General features: G+C 35.8%; 1 protein-coding gene and 1 long non-coding RNA gene across 2 annotated transcripts in view; one reads left to right on the top strand and one right to left on the bottom strand.

The window, feature by feature from the left end:
* Positions 1-20,736, top strand: part of LOC115435634 (zinc finger protein 239-like) — a 695,125-nt gene that overhangs the window by 451,789 nt on the left and 222,600 nt on the right. The window lies entirely within an intron of this gene.
* On the bottom strand, positions 18,588-20,491 carry LOC115435653 (uncharacterized). The gene is made up of 2 exons (XR_003937718.1): positions 20,045-20,491; positions 18,588-19,672 (listed from the first exon to the last, which is right to left on the bottom strand). It is a non-coding gene; the product is annotated as an uncharacterized LOC115435653 (long non-coding RNA).

The following is a 20,736-nucleotide window of genomic DNA, read 5'->3' on the forward strand; positions in this document are numbered from 1 at the left end:
TATAGCCTAAATGTCGTCTAAAATTAACGTTTATTTGCAACATAGTATAGCAAACTATTACATGATAAAAACAAATTAATTTTTCGCAAAAAACAAATCTCTGTTTTGAATGTCTGGGGTCACCAGAAATTTGTGATGTTAAAATGGGGTCACAAGCCAAAAAAGGTTGGGAACCGCTGAGTTAAAGGTTAAAAGTGTAGCTAACATCAAGGCTGGGTTGGTTCAAAAAGGCTTTCTGCAGTCTGAGCTTTGGTCAAATCAGAGTTCAGTAAAACTAACCTGTAGATTAATAAATTCAGGTTTAAAATTAGGCAGAGCTCTGTTGCACAGTCAAAGCTAATCATTGTTTAATAAATTCTGTTGATGTAAACTGACTAGGTGTAGAAGTTCTGAGCATAACCAGGTATCCAGCAGTCTGCTTTCTGGTTTGTATATTGTACCAAGGATGTCCCAAAAAAAATGTATACACACTTTAAATAACTGTAAAGTAGGTGTTTATTAAAATTCATTTAATTTTCAAAATGTAATAGAATTTACAAATATAAATATACAAATAATATAGCAACCATTGCAGGTCTCACTCGGAGGGTGTTCAACGAAACCCCTCCGTCCAATCCACCTGTTTGGCAAGTTCACCAGACCTCACACCACTAGACTTTTTTATTGGGATACCTAAAAGACAAAGTCTACACTATGAGACCTGCAACAGTCACTGAATTGAGAGCAGCCATTAAATATGAATGCACACAAATACCAAGGGAATTGTTTCGTGATGTGTGTGATTCCATTGCTTGGCGTTGTCAGCAGTGTCTGGAACAGAATGGACGTCAGTTTAAGAACAGGTGGTGACAAAACAATAAAATGATATTTGTAAATTCTATTGCATTTTGAAAATTAAATGAATTTTAATAAACACCTACTTTATGATTGTTTAAAGTTTTTATAAATTTTTTGGGGACACCTTGTATAACTGGAAGTGTCAAGAATAGACCTCTGAAGGATATTTCCAATAATAAAACTTACAACATTATGATCCAGTCTCTAGTTACAGTCTATTGTCCATTTTTGTAGTTTTCATGTTTCTTTTGTCATTTATTTCTTCACGGATATCTATCTGTCTCAGATTTAGAAAACTAAACAACACAGAGGAGTCTGGATGACACTGAATAAATCGGAAGTTACTTAAGGAGTCAGCATGAGGAATATTTTAAAGTACAACTGTGGGAAATGACCAAAAAGGAGCCAAAATTGGATGGCAAACTTCCCGTTGGATTTCTAATATGGTTCCAAGAGACCTTTTGTACATCTAGATCTCACATATGTAGATCCTAAATTCAGTACATCTGAGTTAAACCTAGTGTTGGCGCTGAAGTATTTTTCTGGGCATTATTGAATCATTTTGTTACACCCTGATCTAAAACCCATAGGACACAAAAAGATACTCTTTTCTTATTAGACTGTGAAAGATCAAAAATTGCAATTACCGCAATTAAATTCACCAAAAACTGCTAAATGTCACACTATTGTTTTATTAATAAGACCTTTCTGACCAGTGTTGAGATGGATGTGGTTAATCTGCTAGGCTGCCAACCTGAGTATTAAAATATTGTAATAATACCTGTTGGTAGTAGTTACACTAGTGATGTGTCATTCTGCTAAGGATGGGACTGCAATCCAATGGAAAGTTTGATCCACATATAGCCATGTAAAGTCCAATTAGCCTTCCTGTTTCATGAGAAAACATTGAAATTAGCTTTGCCTTTGTGTCCACAACCACTCAGACATTCTACAGCATTTGAACAACTCTGATCACAAAGGTCTGTAGATGACACTGAAGTTTGAAGTCACTTAAGAGGAGTTTGTGAGAATAGAAAGGCTAGAAATCATCAAAATGAGCCAAAAATTTAAAATGACTCATTTCCTGCCGGGTTGAGGTCATGGCACCAATTGTTTTTTTGAGCTAGGAATGATACATGTGTACCAAAGTTTGTGGATGTAGGTGAAAGCTGCCAGGATTTTTTTGACTCTTGCAATGCAATCATTTTTTATAAATACACTGCCTGGGTAAAAAAAAAAAAAAAGTCAACACCTGGATTTAACTAAGCAAATAAGTAAATGCCTCTCATTGGATAATTAGTGCATGAGTGATTATGTTTCAGCTGCAACAAGTTATTTACCCCTAACTAATACAGTGAATAGCCTCTCTTTTCTTAAACAACCATTGAAGACACATTTTGTGGTCATGGAAAAGATGCTATTCTGTTTCAAAAGGGTTCCATTATTGGCATCAAAAGAAGAATACATCTAAGCAGATTGCTAAAACTGCTAATATTGGGTTAACAACTCTCCAATGCATCACTAAAAAATGGAAGGATAGTGGGGAACCATTATCTTCTAGAAAGAAATGTGGTCAGAAAAAAGTCATGAATGATTGCAATCAGTAATAACTGAAACATTTGATGAAATCAAGTCATGAAACAATGACAGTAGAACTCAGGGCTATGTTAATAGTGAAAGTAAGAGCATTTCCACCTGCACAGTGTGAAGGGAACTCAAGGGATTGGGACTAAACAGCTGTGTAGCCTTATCAGTGAGACTAATCAGAAAAAAGGCTTCAATTTGCTTGGGAGCTTAAAGGTTGGACGCTGGAGAAATTAAAGAAGGTCATGTGGTCTGATGAGTCCAGATTGACCCTGGTCTATTTGGATGTATCTCAGCATTGCCCAATATAGTTTTTTCTTTGCTTTTGTTTTTGCTTTTGTAAATCCATTTTTGTAAATCTGTTCTTGTATTTTTGTTAATAAGAACTGTGCACACATGCTGTGGTGTTTGTCACCATATTCAGATGGACAGTATAACTACATGGACCTGTAGAAATTTGATTAATACCTGTTTCTAAATATGTGTGCAAAGCAGTTTGATCACAAAAAATTATGTGTATTTGTAGACATTTGAAATATTTGACAATTTATGATTGATTGTACGTATGATAAAGTTTAATAAGTTATTTTCTGCTCTTCTAAGATGACGCATATTGCATGTCACGTGCTATTGTGGTCAGACACTGCATATAAAACACCTGTGTAATTTGTATTTGTGGACACTTGGAATGTTTGACTCTTGATCATTTATAATTGATCATATGTTTGAAAAGTTTTAAAAGACTTTTTTCTGTTATTCCAAAATGATGTATAACGCAGATCATATGTTGTGATTAGATGCTACATATAAAACACCTGTGTAAGTTTGTCTGTCCTCAGTCTGATGAAGGGCCTCGGCCTGAAACATCATGTAACAAAATAAATGGTTTGGGAGCTCACAGGTCGTGCGGACCTTCCTTTATTTTTTCATCGCTAATCAGAAAAAAAGCTTCAATTTGCTTGGGAGCTTAAAGGTTGGACGCTGGAGAAATTAAAGAAGGTCATGTGGTCTGATGAGTCCAGATTGACCCTGGTCCAGAGTGATGGGCACATCAGAGTGAGAGGTGGAGGAAGTGATTACCCATCATGCCTAGTGGGGACAGTGCTATGATCTGGGGTTCCTGCAGGTGGTCAGGTCTAGGTTCAACACTATGCATCCAAAGAATGAGGTCACGTGATCCTGAATGTACTGAATGATCAGGTCATTTCATCAATGGATTTTTTCTTCCTGACACCACGGGCATATTCCAAGAGGCCAGGATTCATGTGGCTCAAATTATGAAAGAATGGTTTAAGGAGCATGAGACATCATGTTCACACCTGGATTGGCCACCACAGAGTCCAGACCCTAACCCCACTGACAATCTTTGGGATGTGATGGAGAGGACTTTGCACAGACTTTCTCCCATCATCAATACAAGATCTTGGTGGAAAATAAATATTGTGACATTACAGAAACTTATCAAAACAATGCCACAGAGAATGCGTGCTATAATTACAGCTAAAAGTGGTCCAACAAAATTTTAGAGTTTATGATGGTTTTTTTGTTTTTTTTGGGGGGGGCAGTGTAATTGTCCTGTGGACATCCAAAAGTGTTTACTTTGATTCCTGGTGTTCAGGGCATAATAATGCACAACATTATTCTATACACCTCTAAGCATGTTCTTTGTTTTGAAAATGCCAGATGAAATGGCCTATAAGGTTTTTTGGACGTATCTCAAAAGGGGTTCATCTTTCAGACTTCTGTTACTGCTCCAATAGTCCAGTTCCTCCACAGTTTCTTTTACTAAACACAGTGAAATTCCTTCCTGTCTTGCAGGTTTGACCTGTGGCAGTTCCCCCAGCAGGTCTCCCCCTTCTGTTTCTGAGGTTAATCTGAACTGGCATTTTAAGCTTGTTGTTTCCTCATCAACTTATCCCCATCCCCAGCAAATAACCCAGCCAAACATTATGGTATTGCCATCACAGAAAAAAACCTCAGTACAAGTGGTAATACCACACTGAAACGTGATTACTGTCACTGCAGTGAGAGATATTTGGACCTTGCCCATCACGTTATTCTGTAGACTAATATAATGCTAGACATAAAGACAAGAAAGACACAGAAATGTCTGTAAGGTTCTTTAATACTGAAAAAGTCAGTTTAATGTCATAATGAGTGTAAGAATGACATAACTACATATTATAACATCCTAATATTTATCACATGGTCGGAGTGAGATTGATGGTTGTTATAACATTTCCCATGTTTAGTTCTCTCAACTTTTACTTGTATTTATTTATTTATTTATTTAATGTATTATTATTATTATTATTATTATTATTATTATTAGTAGTAGTAGTAGTAGTAGTAGTAGTAGTAGTAGTAGTAGTAGTATTTTCAATATTAACTCAGTTCTTACACTTCCATTTATTTCTTCACCACATGAGAAAGTAGAGAGACTTTGGGAAGGTTCATTACTTTACTTTTTTTGATGAGTTCTGCAGATTCACATTATCCAAAACCAAACATCATGAGGAGTTTTACCTTCACCCTTTGTGCCTCCTCTCTACTAACAAATGTAATGGAGGCAATAATTAAATATTAAGTATCTGTCATTTTACTTGCTCCTACAGGGGCATTCCTTCTGCACAACTAAAACACAAAACACACTTACAATACAAGTTAAAAATGAAGAACTGAAGACTGACCTGACAGACTGAATAAATGTTAATCCTTGGGCTACATGACCTTCAAACATACTCCTTAAATAATTACCTCACTTGCCCCAGTTACTCCATCATCCCAAAGCTCCTTACATAACATAAAAAAGAAGCCTCAAAAAAGAGGGGATGATTGTATATTTACAGAAAGCAGTGTATTTGCTTTGATGCAAGATGAAATGTCTTTTCCTTAACAAATGGGAAATATTGTCATCAAAAATGAACACCAGACCCCAGGGATGTATGAACAAAGCACATCTCCAAAATTTGGAAGAAACAACTCTAGTACAAACATGATGTTATGTCAAAATTACTTCAGGTCTAAACACAACAGAACTTACTATTTCCAAACATGTCATCTTTTCACTATGTCCTCACCATCGTCTGGTTAACCTCTGTTAAAATGTAGCTATAACACAGCTGTTTATCCAAAACCAGCTTTTTAGTGGAAACTTTCTGGAATTCTGCCAGGCATGTGGTGGAAAGATGAATCCAGTCTAAAAGTGACAAAACCTGCAGTTCAGTGAATTTCCACCTGAAGCTCCAAACTTGAGTCGATGTCCACAGATGTTTAAACATTTACATGCAGGTTTATGGTTGTGTACAAAAACAGGGTTAATCATTATAACCTATTTCCCCATTCATGACAACTGTACAAAAAGTGATTTTTTTTTTTTATTTTATTTTATTTTTTTTACCTGTATTAAATTGATGATGTGAGCACTATCAGCCTTATGGGCCTTGGTTGATAGCTAGCTTGCTAGCTACACTGCTAGCTTGATGCCAATTAGGACTTCTGAAGCTTCTGTTCATTAACTAAATTAATTAAATGATTTTTACAAAATACAGGGAGAAAAAGGCTTGAGGGGGGAATCCGGTCGTTTTCAGAGTGGGGCTTTGCCACATATGTGTCGACAATATCTAGTTTAAATATGGATATATGAATATATTATTACTATAGTACTATATAGGATAATACAGAATATTATATGTATTTATATTGTATATGTAATTATATATATATATATATATATATATCAGAGATTGCTGATACTGGTATGATAATTTGTAAATGGGTATTATTATATTTGTGTATATAGGAATAAGGATGTGTTAGATTACTGTATTATTATTATTATTATTATTATTATAAAATAATAATTGCTGCTATTTATATAGAGATTATAAGGAACAGAGATTGGGGGTAGGAGTATATAAGCTTTTATTTCCTCCTACTCCTTTTTGAGCATGTTTAATTGTATTTATTTATTTATTTATTTATTTATTATCTTTTCTCTTTTGTTTATGTTTTATCATTACTGATATTTTGTTGGTTGGCTTTGTTTTGATTTCACTGTCTACATGTTCAAAATAAAGATTTCAAATTAAATCAAATAACTAAAACACAATAAAGGTTAACTTGCTTTATTATCTCTTGTGGGAAAATTCAGTCTGCATTTTACCAATCCTCATACATACACAGTACTTAAAAGTATCATTAGCAATTAGTGCATAGCAATGTGTACAAGGATCTGATTACAATTTCCAACTTGTTAGCGTATGCCAGCGTTAATTTGGTGTTACGTGGTATCAGCTAGAGCTAATTAGGGTGTTACCTTAGGTGTGAATTTTCAAGTCACAGATAGTCTTTTACATGGAGAATAATGTTGACACACATAAGTCTATATATTCACTTTCGTCAAGTATCTGAATTTTCTTGGAGTTGTGTTTAACAACCTGTTTAACAGTGTATGTCAGTACAGTTACTGTTGAATTGTTGCAGTACTTTACTCCTCACTGTCCCTCAGCTCCATCCTCTTATCCACATATAAGCACTTCTGTTTTGTCTTGTTTTGTTGTTGTCGTTGTTGTTTTTTCAATGAATAAATAAAAGCAAGATAGCCAAACGCGGTCCACAAACCAATGAACATGGAAGCATTATTCACTTTTTACTTAAGCCCCTTTTTCCACCATAGAAACTTTACCAGGAACTTTAACTTTACCAGGGATTTTAAAAAGAATTCATGTATTTCTGTTGAATTTACTCAGGTTAAAAAAAAAAAAGTTTCCCTCGAAAAAGTTCTTAGTAGGAAGTAGCACTTTTCAGATTCATTGGGATTCTTGAGGGGCGGGGCAGTGTGCTGAGGAACACTGACTGGTGGAACACACTTCTGGTTACCCTTATTAAGTCAGAATGTGGCTGCAAATGTGTTTAATCCATTTCTACAAGCCTCACTTCATTTGTGTTTTGATTAATTGTAAAGTGAAGCAAAAGAAAAGAAGCTATGAGAAGTGGAAGGATGATTAGGTCCATTTGCCCTACAACATATGTGCCCCATTCTCACAATTGCATTGTAATCATCTGTCTGTCCACCCCAAAAACATTAAAGAGAGTGTTCGGCAAATACACTCAAGAGAGCCTGGACCTTGTTTAATGTATTTGCCGATTATTCTCAAAACAAATTCAGCAGGATTTTGAGTTGATAACTCAAAACAACTAAGTTGCATATGAAAACATTTCCAGGAGCTTTCAGGTGCAGCGGAAACACAAACCATACACATTACCAGGAATATCTTTTCCCAGGTAAGTAAATTCCTAGAAATAAAAGTTGCTGGGAATGTTGGTGGAAAAGGAGCTGTGGACTCTACAGTCTTAATTGGCAGCATTTATAGAGTAATTAACTGGAATCAACAGGGAAGGACCTGGGTTCCAGAATGAAGTCAATGTGGACGGACGCTAATATTTTAATGCTACAGTCACTGGGTTTGGTTCAAAATCTCTGGCTCCCATAGACTTAGTGCTCTCTAAAAATACCACCATGTCATTTTTTTCTCAGACTCATTCTGGTCTTACTTGTTTTATTTGGACTTTCTGATAAGTGATTTTGTCCATTTTTAGCTTATCAGCCGACAGGCCGAAACCTATTGTCGTCACGCGGCGTCCAGCGTTGTCATCTGTCGTCCGTTACAAAATTTCAATCATCTTCTTCTCCAAAACTACAATTACGACTGACTTCAAACTTGGTATACAGCTTCTTTATGATGATGTCAACACAAGGTATTGAAATTGTTTCGATCCGGATCTGATTCTGGATTTGGTGCGACTTTGAAAAATTTTCCCATTATAACAGATTGATACAATAAATCAGTAAGTATCAATGATATCAAGTTGGAATTTGAATTTTTTACAGATCTCATTGGAATATGACCAAAACATGGGCTATTTCTGTAATATAATAAATACACATAACTGGGTGATAATAAATGGCATCTGGATACATGTCCCAGAGCTTTTAATTTGGCCGGTAAGCTACAGGGCCATTGGTCCTATTTTTTATTTACTTATCCGCTAATCTGTTTGCAGGCCAAATAGGAGCTTTTTTGTGTCGGGCTCTGAATGACAGCTCACTGCCGGCCAGGTCTGACTGTCAGAGTTTCTATTTAATTACTAAAACACATTTTTTCCTGACAGTCAGCACCATTGTAACTGAGGTTAGTAGGCCTCACAAACAAGACTGTAAAATGACTGTTAAGAAATGTTTGACGAAATTTACTGTTTTAAAGAGTCATTAGGCCAGCAAATGCATCAGCTTACCCATGAAAACTTGCAGATGACTTAGACACTTCAAGGTTCCACAGCTCTGCCTATTTTGTCCAAATGTGGTCACTCCTGACTCCAAAAACCCAACATAGCAACAACTTAACTGCAGACTAGTACAGAAACCAGTGGGTGATATTGTGGTTCCTCCATTCACTTATTAAAGTATTACATTATATCTCTATAAATTATTATATCATGTTATTAGTAGTATTTTGATTGTATGTTAGCTAGATTAGTTGCGAACCACCTTCAGTTATTACTTAACTCTTCATTCCTCACCAGCTCAAGTGTTTAAATATGCTTCAAAAATAAACTCAGTATCACACTTCTTATGACATTGCAAAAGAAGAGCAAAGTGCAAAACATTAGCGCCAATAAATCACAGAATACTGAGATATAATTAGAAATATAAAACACAATAGACATAATATAACAATAAAGTTCATCATATACTTTCAGATGAAGTGTCAAGTGACTGTGGATATCTGATAAAGGGATCATTAGAACCCTCCAGCAGGAAGTAGAGCTCAATGTTTCAGGAAACTAAAGCAGAAAATCCAGCAAATGGAGACAAAATAATGAAGTGGCTTCATTTCCTGGTCAGTTACTAACACACTCCGACCTGAACTGTGGGTTGGGAAATGTGCTTTTAGCTTTTCATAGCTTTTCATTCTTAACTTAGATGACTTCACTCTGAAGAAATGTCACATTTCATCTTCAGACTCCTCACACCGGCTTGTCTGACCGTACATGACGCAGCAGTTTTTGTCCAGTTGTCCTGCCATAAATCCCACCTTTGAGCATCAGTGTGGTTTTTATTGACACAGCATCACAAAGGTATCAGTTCAGCTGAGTTGAAACATTTGACTTTATTGTTTTCTGTCTGGGTTAACTCTGTTTTGGTACATTTTACTGACAATGTCTATAATCAGACTCTTTTTATACAAAATTCCAGAGCTGATTGAATTCCTGGCTTACACAGGACATTCCATTGTTGTATATTGCCTTTACATTCTTTAGGCCTTTAAGACCTTTACATAAAGATACTTGAGTGTCGGTACTAATTGTGCAAGTTGCTAATAAGATCCACTGCAGCTGTAAACAAGTATTTAACCCTTATGTGGACTTGAAGGTTCAATGTGTAAGTCTGGTTTAGGTGGATCTAATTGCAGAAATTGAATACAATAATAATTATGTTTTTGTGTACAATCCCAATTCACCATGTCAAAAGAAATAAACATACAATGTGACAATAACGTTCATTAAATTACCTTGAACAGGGAATACAGCTTAGTGTTGCTGAAGCTTAAGCAGAAACTGAAGCAAGTGAACACACAGACATGAAATACAGGAAGGGAAATGTACTCAAGAAAGATGGAAGGGGTTTGGATGTTTCAGCTTCTACAGCACAGGCCACAATTAGAACCTCAAATGCAGGTTCAACCTTTACCGATCAACAAGGAATAAATGAGACGGACCATCAGTGGAAACGTGGACTGTACTCAGAACGGTCAGTGTTCAGGTCTTTTTGGAAGACATGGATACTGTGTGCTCTGGAATAAAGACAAAAACAAACATCCTGACTCTTACCAGCAACAAATCCAGAAGCCAGGACCTGTTAGAGTCTGGGGTCATTGCAGCGCAAAAGGAAAACATTGCTATTACCTCTGTTATGCACTATTAAGTACTCTGAAATTTTGGAGCACCATGTGACAACATCCTGGGATACCCATGAATACTGAATATTTATTTAACACAATAAGATAAGATAAGATAAGATAAGATAAGATAAGATAAGATAAGATAAGATAAGATAAGATAAGATAAGATATACTTCATTGATCCCCCAAGAGGGAAATTCAAATGTACAGCAGAACAAGACAATTAACATAAAATACAATGGAAAAATAAAGAGAAGATTAAAAAATATATTACAAATTTTTGACTAAATGACGTAAATAGTAATAATAATAGTTGTGACGAGTGTGCAGTAGGTGACACTGACAGATGCAAAAGTCTGATCAGAGCGGGATGCACTTTAGGCCAAGCTGCTGTTGTACCGTCTGACGGCAATTGAAGAAAAGGAGCATCTGAAACGTTCAGTCCTGCACCTGGGTGGGAAAGGCCACTGTAAAACCAATGTAAAACCACAATCTGCAAATACGTAAAATACAAAAATAAGACCTGAGGAAGAAGAGAGTGTGGCTTCTGAACTTGATCCATGTAGACCCTACTGGTCCTGAGTAAAGAATGTGTAGAGACACTTAAAACACGATTCCATAACTTTGAAGACCCTGTAATGTGTCACACCTACCGACCACCCTACAATGAAAAAGACGACATTCAACCCTTTCCATCCAGGGTCTGTTTGTAATAGAAAATGAATGGTCAGAAACAATGTTATATGATGTGATTGGCTTAGATATAAATATATAGTTTTTTTGTGAATGTGTTTAAGACCTGATTATGTTAAATGGATGAGTATTTATAAATTAAATGAAGCTGACGGGACAAATCATGAAATACGTTGTATTTGTACTGTTGTCAATGAAATAAGAGTCAAAGTGCATTTTACATTTTGTATACTGTTTTGACTATTTATTATGTGGGGTTGTGTTACATAAAATCTGTCCATTCAGGGAAGTGTGTCACTGTATTGAACAGTTAAATGTTGTCCTATAGTGGACAGGACCATCATCAAGGGTGCTGACAGAAGAATTAACCCTTTATACAGCACTCATAGAAATACTCTGAAATTCAAAACCGTAGTGTGTTATTGGAGGACATAACAAGACTTTATAACTTTTGTGAAATTTTTCAAAATTTTAATGTTGTTATGTAGAAAATCAAGGTCAATGAAGGTACTAGGCCTGTAACGGTACACAAAATTTTCAGTTCGGTACGTTTTCGGTTTTGAAAGCCACGGTTCGTTTTTTTTTTTTTCAGTTTGGTACGGGAAGAAAGAAATCCCCTAAAAATGTCTTTAATACATTTATGAATTTTTGAAAAATTTTCCCCCAATTTTTGGACACAATAGAATATAGAAGAACAGGAATAATATAATTCTGCTGCTATAAATCAAATAGAAAATAAAATTAATCATCAATATTGCTAACTGTATTTTAAACATTAGTATTGCACTTTTCCCTGAAAGGTAGTTTTGAACAAACAACAAAAATCTAATCACAGTTCTGTCAGTTCACATTCTGCATAAAAATACCAAAAAAAATTCCACATGGAGTACAACATTAACAAGAGGACAAACTGGTATTCTGTTTAAACAAACTGAAGAGAAACTTTGACAACAAAAAATTAACGAAATTATTTACTTTAGGACAGAGAACAAACTGTTTAGGCCACTTTGTGTATGTGCGTGCGAATGCAGGGTGCAATTTGTTGGGGGGATGGTTTGTTTGTTTGTTTTTTGGTCAGAGCCAGGGGGGGTCCATAACTAGCGTAACTAACACTGGCGTGAAACGAAAGTGAAACGTTATATACTTTCAACATCCAACTCTGGGTTCTATTCCTCTGTTATACAGCATGTGTGTGTGAGAGAGAGAGACAGGCAGAGCTAGTCTAAGTGTTTTAGAACTACCGTAGTTCATAGGCGGTAAACAACGTCCGTCGTATTAACGTCTGCTTCCTCGTTGTTGTCTTTCACCTGAACCTGAACTGATCCAAACAGGACTGTAATGATGGCGGAGGGTCTCCAGTCTCTTCCTTCCAGGTTCACATCATTTGTTGTTTTGTTTTTGTTTTGTTTTTTAACCTTATATCAGCTGCTATTTCATATTTCGAGTCAATGTGTGCGTCCTTCAGTATGTCCGTGTGAAACTTGCGCGGATATAAAGTTCCGCATCAAACAACGTCTTTCGTTCCTTTTTCTTTTTCTCATCATACTGTGCCATTTCGGTACAGCTGTGTACTGAACTGAACAGGTGTGTACCGAAACGGTTCAGTTCGGTACGTGTACAGGCCTAGAAGTTACCATATTTGGTTCCTTGCCCATAAGTGACAAACAACAAAAAAAAACAAGAAGTATATATAAAAATACAAGAAAAACACATGTAAGGTGAAAGGAACATGTATTTTAGAACATTAGATCAACATAAGTGCTGATCCAGACCCCTGTCCACATCCACATTATCCCTTTGAACATCATTCCTTACATTAGTACCATTACTTCTAGGTACCGAACAAAGCAGGTCCACTCACTGTTCATGCAGAGGTGGACCTTGCAGACCCTGTAGACCACATTGGAGTTGAGATTGTTGACTCACTGTCCTCACTGGAACTGTTGCTGTTACTGTCTTGTGATGTGTGAGAATTACCAAAAATAGTCACTTGCCCGATAAAGGGTTAACCTGTATAACCTATGTAACAAGTAATGTAAATTCAGTCATTCATTCATTGATCCATTCATCATCTTCCACTTACCTGCATCAAGGACACACACATATGTAAAAAGACACATGGATGAATTTACATTTGTTGTAGTATTTATTTTATCGGCAGCATCTCAACTTCCAAGTGCGACTGAAAGAATTTAGTCCTTATAATGAATAAGTTTAGTTGTTTAAGACACAAATCTGTTTTACAATAAGAAATAACTTTGTGAATAATTGGATTTTCCCTCTTTATGTATCACTGTTTCTTATTATTATTGTTGAAAGTATTTCATAGGTGTCAGTATATATTTTTTTTTCCTTTTGAGTAAGACATTGCACTCGTACAGCCTAATTAAATAGCAGAAATATTTAGAAATTAGCTCTGAACGCAATTCACTGAACACCCCATTGACAATCACTGGGTTGTGATGGAGAAAACTTTACACACCTTTCCATCAATAATACTAGACCTTTGGCAAACGTTATCGCAGCTCTGAATGTAAATAAATGTGGTTTATTGTCATCTTACATAACCATTGTGGAGCGAATGTATCCTGTAATTAAAGCTAAAGGCGGTTATAAAATATACATGTAGAATTTAACTACAAAATGTCTTCTTCCATTTTTTTAACTCTGTTGTCTGAGATAGCTTCTGTGAACATGAGTTGTGTGAGTTTACAGTATAGTTTTTGTGGTGTCTAATTTACTTTATAGCAGGGTTGACCCTCAGACAATCGTTGTACCCAGGTCGTGAAAGTCAGTCATGGAAATGTGAACAAAGGCAATGTTTTGCTTTTTGTATAATGCTGGGGTCACTGGAGCAAAAGTCATTCATGTCATGTCAAAGTTGAAAACAAAATTAATTCTGTTGGTTTTCTTTGCTGCTGATAAGTTATTTCTTATTTCTATGAATACAAAACAAGAGTTAAAGTTATACTGATATTTTGATTTGGTTTAAGCTGATAAATACACACTACTAACACATTCATCATAATAACAACTGAGCCAAGCAATGTCATAAACATAGTTTATTGGTTAGGTCTGCTGCCACCTAGTGGACAAAAAAATCTTTTTTTTAAATTTCAGCTTAAGACACAGGTAGAAATACAAGCAACCACACCAGTGTTTTCCAACCTTGGGGTCGCCTGGAATTTCTATTAATTGATAAAAAAAAATAAAAATAAAAAAAAAATACTGATAAAAATATGTTTTAATGATTCAATATATATTTCATTATAATTAAAACACCACACACTTTTCCTAATAAAAATCAAGTTCAAATAAAATGCAGGATATAATATCTGAGAGGGCATATCTTCATAGACCTGATCATGTGACCGTATACGTTACTACGCTTTAACCTGCCCACAGTTGCAGACCGAAAACTGGACTGAACAGAGTATATGTTTGTATATAATACATTATATAGCCTAAATGTCGTCTAATATTAACTTTTATTTGCAGCATAGTACTACAAACTATTACATGATCAAAACCAAATTAATTTTAGCAAAAAAAAAAAAAAAAAGTCTTAGTTTTGAATGTCTGGGGTCGCCACAAATTTGTGATGTTGAAATGGAAAAGTTTAGGAACCACTGAACTACACTGTATTAGTGGAAAAACACTGTGAGTAAAATAGCACAATATTGGTCATATGCTCTTTTTATTTGTAATTGCACCATCTGATCTGAGAGGAAATGTGTCATGTGCAGGGTTAAAAGACAAAAACATGAGGCAGAGTAGGGGTGATAAACACTTAATTACATAACATGGTTTTACATTCTCAGTTTGGCAGAGGTCAAACACAATAAAGGAGAGGCTGTAAATTCCTCCGTACAGTCAGACATTGCTCATGAAACAGTACACTAAGGCAGCAGAAAGGCCTGATGGGAAACAAAATGGAAAAAAGTAAATACGGAGCAGCAGGAAGAACATGAAATAGGAAAAAAAAAGACTGGAATAGAAGAGATGTGATTCCAGTTTATGGACACTGTATGAGTTTGTGATATTTTCTGTGATTCTACTTGTAGTGTTTTAATCATGGGCTCAGGTTGTTGGTCATATATGAAAACGCATGTTGAGCTCCTCTCTGCTTCTCCTCCTGTCTGACCTCCTCTCTCCTCCTCTTCTCCTCGATTCACACCTCAGTAAATCCATGTTACTGACTCTCCTTCTTCCCTGGAGTCTCTGTGCTTTACGTCCTCACAGGTTTTCCCTGGATCCTCTCTGGACCTGCTGCTGTGGTCCTGCTTCTCTCCTGCCTACATCATCATTGGATCATAGTTGTGCTAGTGTTTATTATATAGTTACATGGATGGTAGAGGTTTCGATTGTTGATACTAACAGCTGCAGTAGTAGTATATCCACTGTTACTACTTGGAGTAGTAGTGTTACCAGTTTTGGGTATTTGTACTAGTTATTGGTACTCATACTAGTAACAGCAGTTTTAGTTTTTAACAGTCATAGTTCAATTTGCTGTGCATTGATGTGCCACCCCTCCCCCTGCCCCCAGTCTCTCTCTCTCTCTTTAACCCATTAAGACATCCATTGTCGACTAAAACCATCTACTGATCCAAAATGCTGAAAACCTGTTGATCCATTAATTTTATCAATACATGTAAATAATTGGTGTAAAATACAGTTTGTCATCTTTTAATGGTCATCAGATATGACCCATTTGGATGTTCAGAGGCTCTGTAGTTACCGTGGAAACACCGTCATCTTTTACAACATTGATTCACCAGTAAAACCCATGGAGTTGGATCAGTGACAGTGGATGGACACACTGGGTTTATGTTCAGTTAATGAGAGATTTTGCTGAAAAAGTCACATTTTCTTCAGTTTTCTCCATTTTTGATATAATAACCTTTGAATTTACTCTGAGCTTTAATGAACACCTGCATGATCAGTGAATTAAATATAGAAAAATACCTGATTTTTACCTAAGAAATAGGATAATATTACAATAAACGGTGATAAATCACATAACAAAGGGTGAATATAGAGAAAGGTTCATTTGCGAACTGGCACTAATGTAGCGCTCTCTTTATCCGCAGACGTCCATCCTCCATAACTGAGGTCCACCCTAGGTTTCTTCCTGTTAAAAGGTAATTTTTCCTTGCTCTGTCACCAAGTGTTTGCTCCTGGAGGATTCTGTTGGCTTTCTGTAAAATGGCTTAACAGTCTGGTTTAGACCAGCTCTAAATGAAAAGTGTCATGAGATGACTTTTGTTAGAATTTGGTGCTATACAGATAAAATTAGTTTTGATATGATGTTCCATTTCATTGATATTTGTATTTAAATTCCAAAGAACATCATTTTTGCCCAACATTATTAAAAACCCATCTTAAGCAGGGCTATTATAATGGCTGACATGTTCTTCCGATACGACAAACATAATCCGAAACAAATGCTCTATTTCCACCTGTTTAAGTCATGTTTGAAGCAATCTGTGGACTCTGTGAACATGGAAACACCGTCATCTTCTACAACATTGATTCATCAGTAAAACCCATGGAGTTGGATCAATGACAGTGAATGGACACACTGGTTTTTACATTCACTTATTGATTTCTTTGCTGAAAAAATTCTATTTTGGCATCAATCCAGCTGATGTCATCATGTCTATGCATGTGCTGATGTCAGCATATCAGTTGCCTCTATATATGTGCCAAATTTGAAGTAAATTGAAATCAAATTTATGTTTTTATAGACATGTGAAATCTTGCCAATTATAAATAAATGGGAGAAGAAAAAAAAGATGTAAAAAAAAATGTCTAAAAATTTTGAACTTTGAACTATTTTTCCCAAAATATAATGACATTTATTCTGGGTCACTGGCAATTTATAAACCAAACTTGGTATGAATTCAAGCAATAGTTTTGCTGCTAGAGTGTTAACAAACAAAGAAACAAACCGGACCTTATATGATAACCTTTGAAATAACTGATTTTTCGTGAACATCTAAATTAAATATAGGAAAATACATGATTTACAGTGAAAAACGCAACATACATAGGATAATATTGTAATATATGGTGATAAATCACTAAAAAAAGGTTAAATAGAGAGAAAAATTCATAGGAACTGCCACAAAACGACCACTGGGTCTTTATGGGTTAAATAAGGGAAAAAAAAAAAAAAGAAGAAAACCTTCATTATCTACTTTTGATTTTGTAATAATTTCCACAGATTTTTCTATTAATTTGCTTTTGTAATAAATTAGTTACATTGTAAAGAGACTTTATGGACACTCTGTATACTGTAAAATCATAAACAGTTAGCTTTTTTTAATTAATTAAAGATTCTTCTTTGGATAACAAATGATTTATTATATTCCATTTCAGCAATAACCCATTACATGAATACATGGTTTAGATGATCCTTAGTGTTTTTTGAACATTCCGTACAAATTTCAACCCATTCCAGTCCACGTTCTCATGTGAATGTTTTCAATAAAATCCATGACATGAACTTGGGAAAGTTCAGAGTTCTCTGTGAGTTGGCATGAAATGACCCTAAAGCTTGGATCAAAAGCCAAAGCAGGTGTGAGATCCAGCAGGTTCAGTAGCTGCAGGTTTGTCCTGTACAATCTGGAGAGAAACACTTGGTCCTGTTGAGTCAGTCTGATCCTTTCATGACATGAGAGTTTACAAGTACAACCCAGACTGTCTGCACGAGACAGCCGTAAACCTCACAACCCTCCAAAAAGCTTTCCTGAGAAGGTGGAAGACTACACACACATACATGCGCGCACACACAAACACACCCACACACACATTTATATATAAAACGCACATGGAGTTAGGAGTTAAGTTTACCCTGCATTGTAAATCATCTGACAGTTGTTCATTTCAATCCAGCCCAACAGCCTCGTGCAGAACAGAATTTAAATTACTGACCCATCAATTTAGGAGTCACCATGTCTTCTACACCAAACCATCTGACATAGTACCACTATTTCACAAAGTTCAATGAATTTCAAAGTAACCTCCTAATGTGACATGTTGAAGTCCAAACAACCACTGATGGAAAAAACAAAAAAAAACTTACAGATAAACTTACGAGTCACACTGAAAATTCTTTAAAAATTAAGCTAAAATCTAATCTGAATCTAGGACGGTATGAACCCATATTTAAAACACAGAAACCATGACAACGACAACACATGGCACTGATGAACATTTGTCTACAGCAGAGTATGAGTATGCTCACAGCAAATGTGCAGTTTTACCAAAATCAACAGTATCCAGGTAAGAGACACATACAGTAATTGACAGATATTGTAGATGTCAGCGCCGAGATAACCAGTTTGGAGTCGCACACGTTGACAGTGTTAATATGAAGTTGAACAAACCCAGAGTCAGACTAACAGCAACAGTACCAATGGTGGTGGAAAAGCAGAGGCAGAAGTTCACCTTTAAACGAAACATTTAGAACATATTTAGATGTTCATCCCTGACATTAGAAATGGCATTTCAGAAGATAGTCTCAGCACCAGGTCTATTTAGTATTTGTCAGATGGTTTTTTTTTTTTGTTATCATGTTAAGTTCAAGAACAAACGTAGAACTGTAGATTGAGAGCTGATGGGGAGGAGAAGACGTCAATGTTCTGGGAGAAGAAGAAGTTAAAGACATTTACAGTTACAAAAAGCCCAAGAACAACTTCTTTGAAGACTTTAAGACAGACATGGACTGAGCCATCTGATCTGATAGGAGGTTTTATAAACTCACTATCAACACAACTTGGCTCTAGCAGTGGTTTTTGGCTAAGATCAGGAATCTCAAATTAATGACTTTTTGGAAAACAATTGCTAAAAAAAATTGCCTGTACAACTGCCTCAACTGTTGCAGCTTGATGTTCAGATCCAGATGAATGAATTTAGGTTTTAATTACTTTGATGTTTTCAGTTCAACAACAATCTAGTGTCTAATAAAGACAAGAATTAACTCAACAAATGTGTCCATTTTTTCCAGGATTAACCAGCTGTGAGTTTTTTCCTGTTATACAAACAATGTTATTGAATTGTCATTAAATCCTGACTTTTTGTTGAGACTATTTTCTGAATCACTTATTTCTAAAGTCTGGAACAAGCTTCAAAGTTGCCTCAGCCAACAGACTCACTGTGTTCATCACCAGAGAGCAGCACATTTTACCATCAATTCAAATCCATCTAATCCTCTCTGGGCAACATTTCAATATCCATTAGAACTTTTACAACATGGCAATAGTCAAAAACGTATGAAGATCAAGTACTGATCCATATGACTGTGTATTATCAGCAGTGGATAGAGGTCAGTATAGACCCAGTGTGGAGATGCACGCAGGAATACGACCACAGAAGCCAAAAAAACAACTGCTGTGTATTTATCAAGAACCCTTCTACCACTTATAGAACTGTGTGACCTTTAAAATACTTTACCCACTTTACTTTGTATCAGACAACCCTTTCTGATGAGGAACTGAAGCTTTTAGACCCATCTATGACCTCATCAAATCCACAAGACTCCCTTGATAAAATATTCTTCTTCTATCACACATCATGGTCATGGTCTACAGCTTTAAAGGTGGGGTAGGAGATGTTTTCCTGGAGCATTTTTTACTATATTGTTTAAAATCCCCTTCACACCCCAATCACAACCAATTAATTAAACGCTCTAACACAAAAATAAAAAATTTTAGTCACCCGTGGAACGGACAGGACTGAAAAAACACCATTCAATCATTTTAACCAGCCCATCGAAATGACTGAATGGTGATATGTCTATCAAACTCGACTGTCATTTGTCCCTCCCCCCTCTGTGAGAACAATCCGGTACTCTGGAGGCGTGGCTTCAGGGGGAAGTCTGAAGAAAGGGGTTTGGACTTTTGAATTGTGTGTTTTCAAAATGTAGCTCGCTTGAACCGTTTTTCCAGGATCTCTTACCCAACCTTTAATTATGTGATTTTGGTGCTGTGACACATTAGTGCACAGGTGCCAAACACAGCCCGTCTGCAAAAACCAGCCCACCAAAGGGTCCAATCAGGCCCATGGGAAGAAATTTTGAAATGCAAAATTTACACTGAAGATATTAACAATCAGTGGTGTTAAAATCCCTTTACTTCAGGTTCCACATACAGTTCAATATGATCTAAAGTGGATCAGACCAGTAAAATAGTTTCACAATAAGCTATAACTCCGCATTTTTCTCTGTTTTAATGTGAAAAGTAAAATTACATAATAAATGTTATTTAGAAATGATTCTTTCAAACAAAATGTTAATAATCTAAACAAACATGAACCTGAAATGTGAGAGAATTACATGTAATTTTACCAATATTCTGCCTGTTATTAAATGTTTTGTGTATTTGTAGATCCATTGTGGTCTGTAAGTTGTAATGAACATGTGTAAATGATAAACTGGGGTATAAAATTGTAAAAAAAAAATGCACTTATTTTCTTAAGACATTTCAGGTTGCTCATGTTATTCACATTTTTAAAGAAACTTTGTAGATGTCAACAGTTTCATAATGTAATTTTACTTTTTTCAGTTATTATTTTACTGGTCTGGCCCACTTCACATCATATTGGGCTGAATGTGGCCCTGCATTAGTGTATAAAATGTTTTTGTGAAAGGCGTCTG

Source organism: Sphaeramia orbicularis, chromosome 16 (assembly GCF_902148855.1).
Source record: "Sphaeramia orbicularis chromosome 16, fSphaOr1.1, whole genome shotgun sequence".
Classification (NCBI taxonomy): Eukaryota; Metazoa; Chordata; class Actinopteri; order Kurtiformes; family Apogonidae; genus Sphaeramia; species Sphaeramia orbicularis.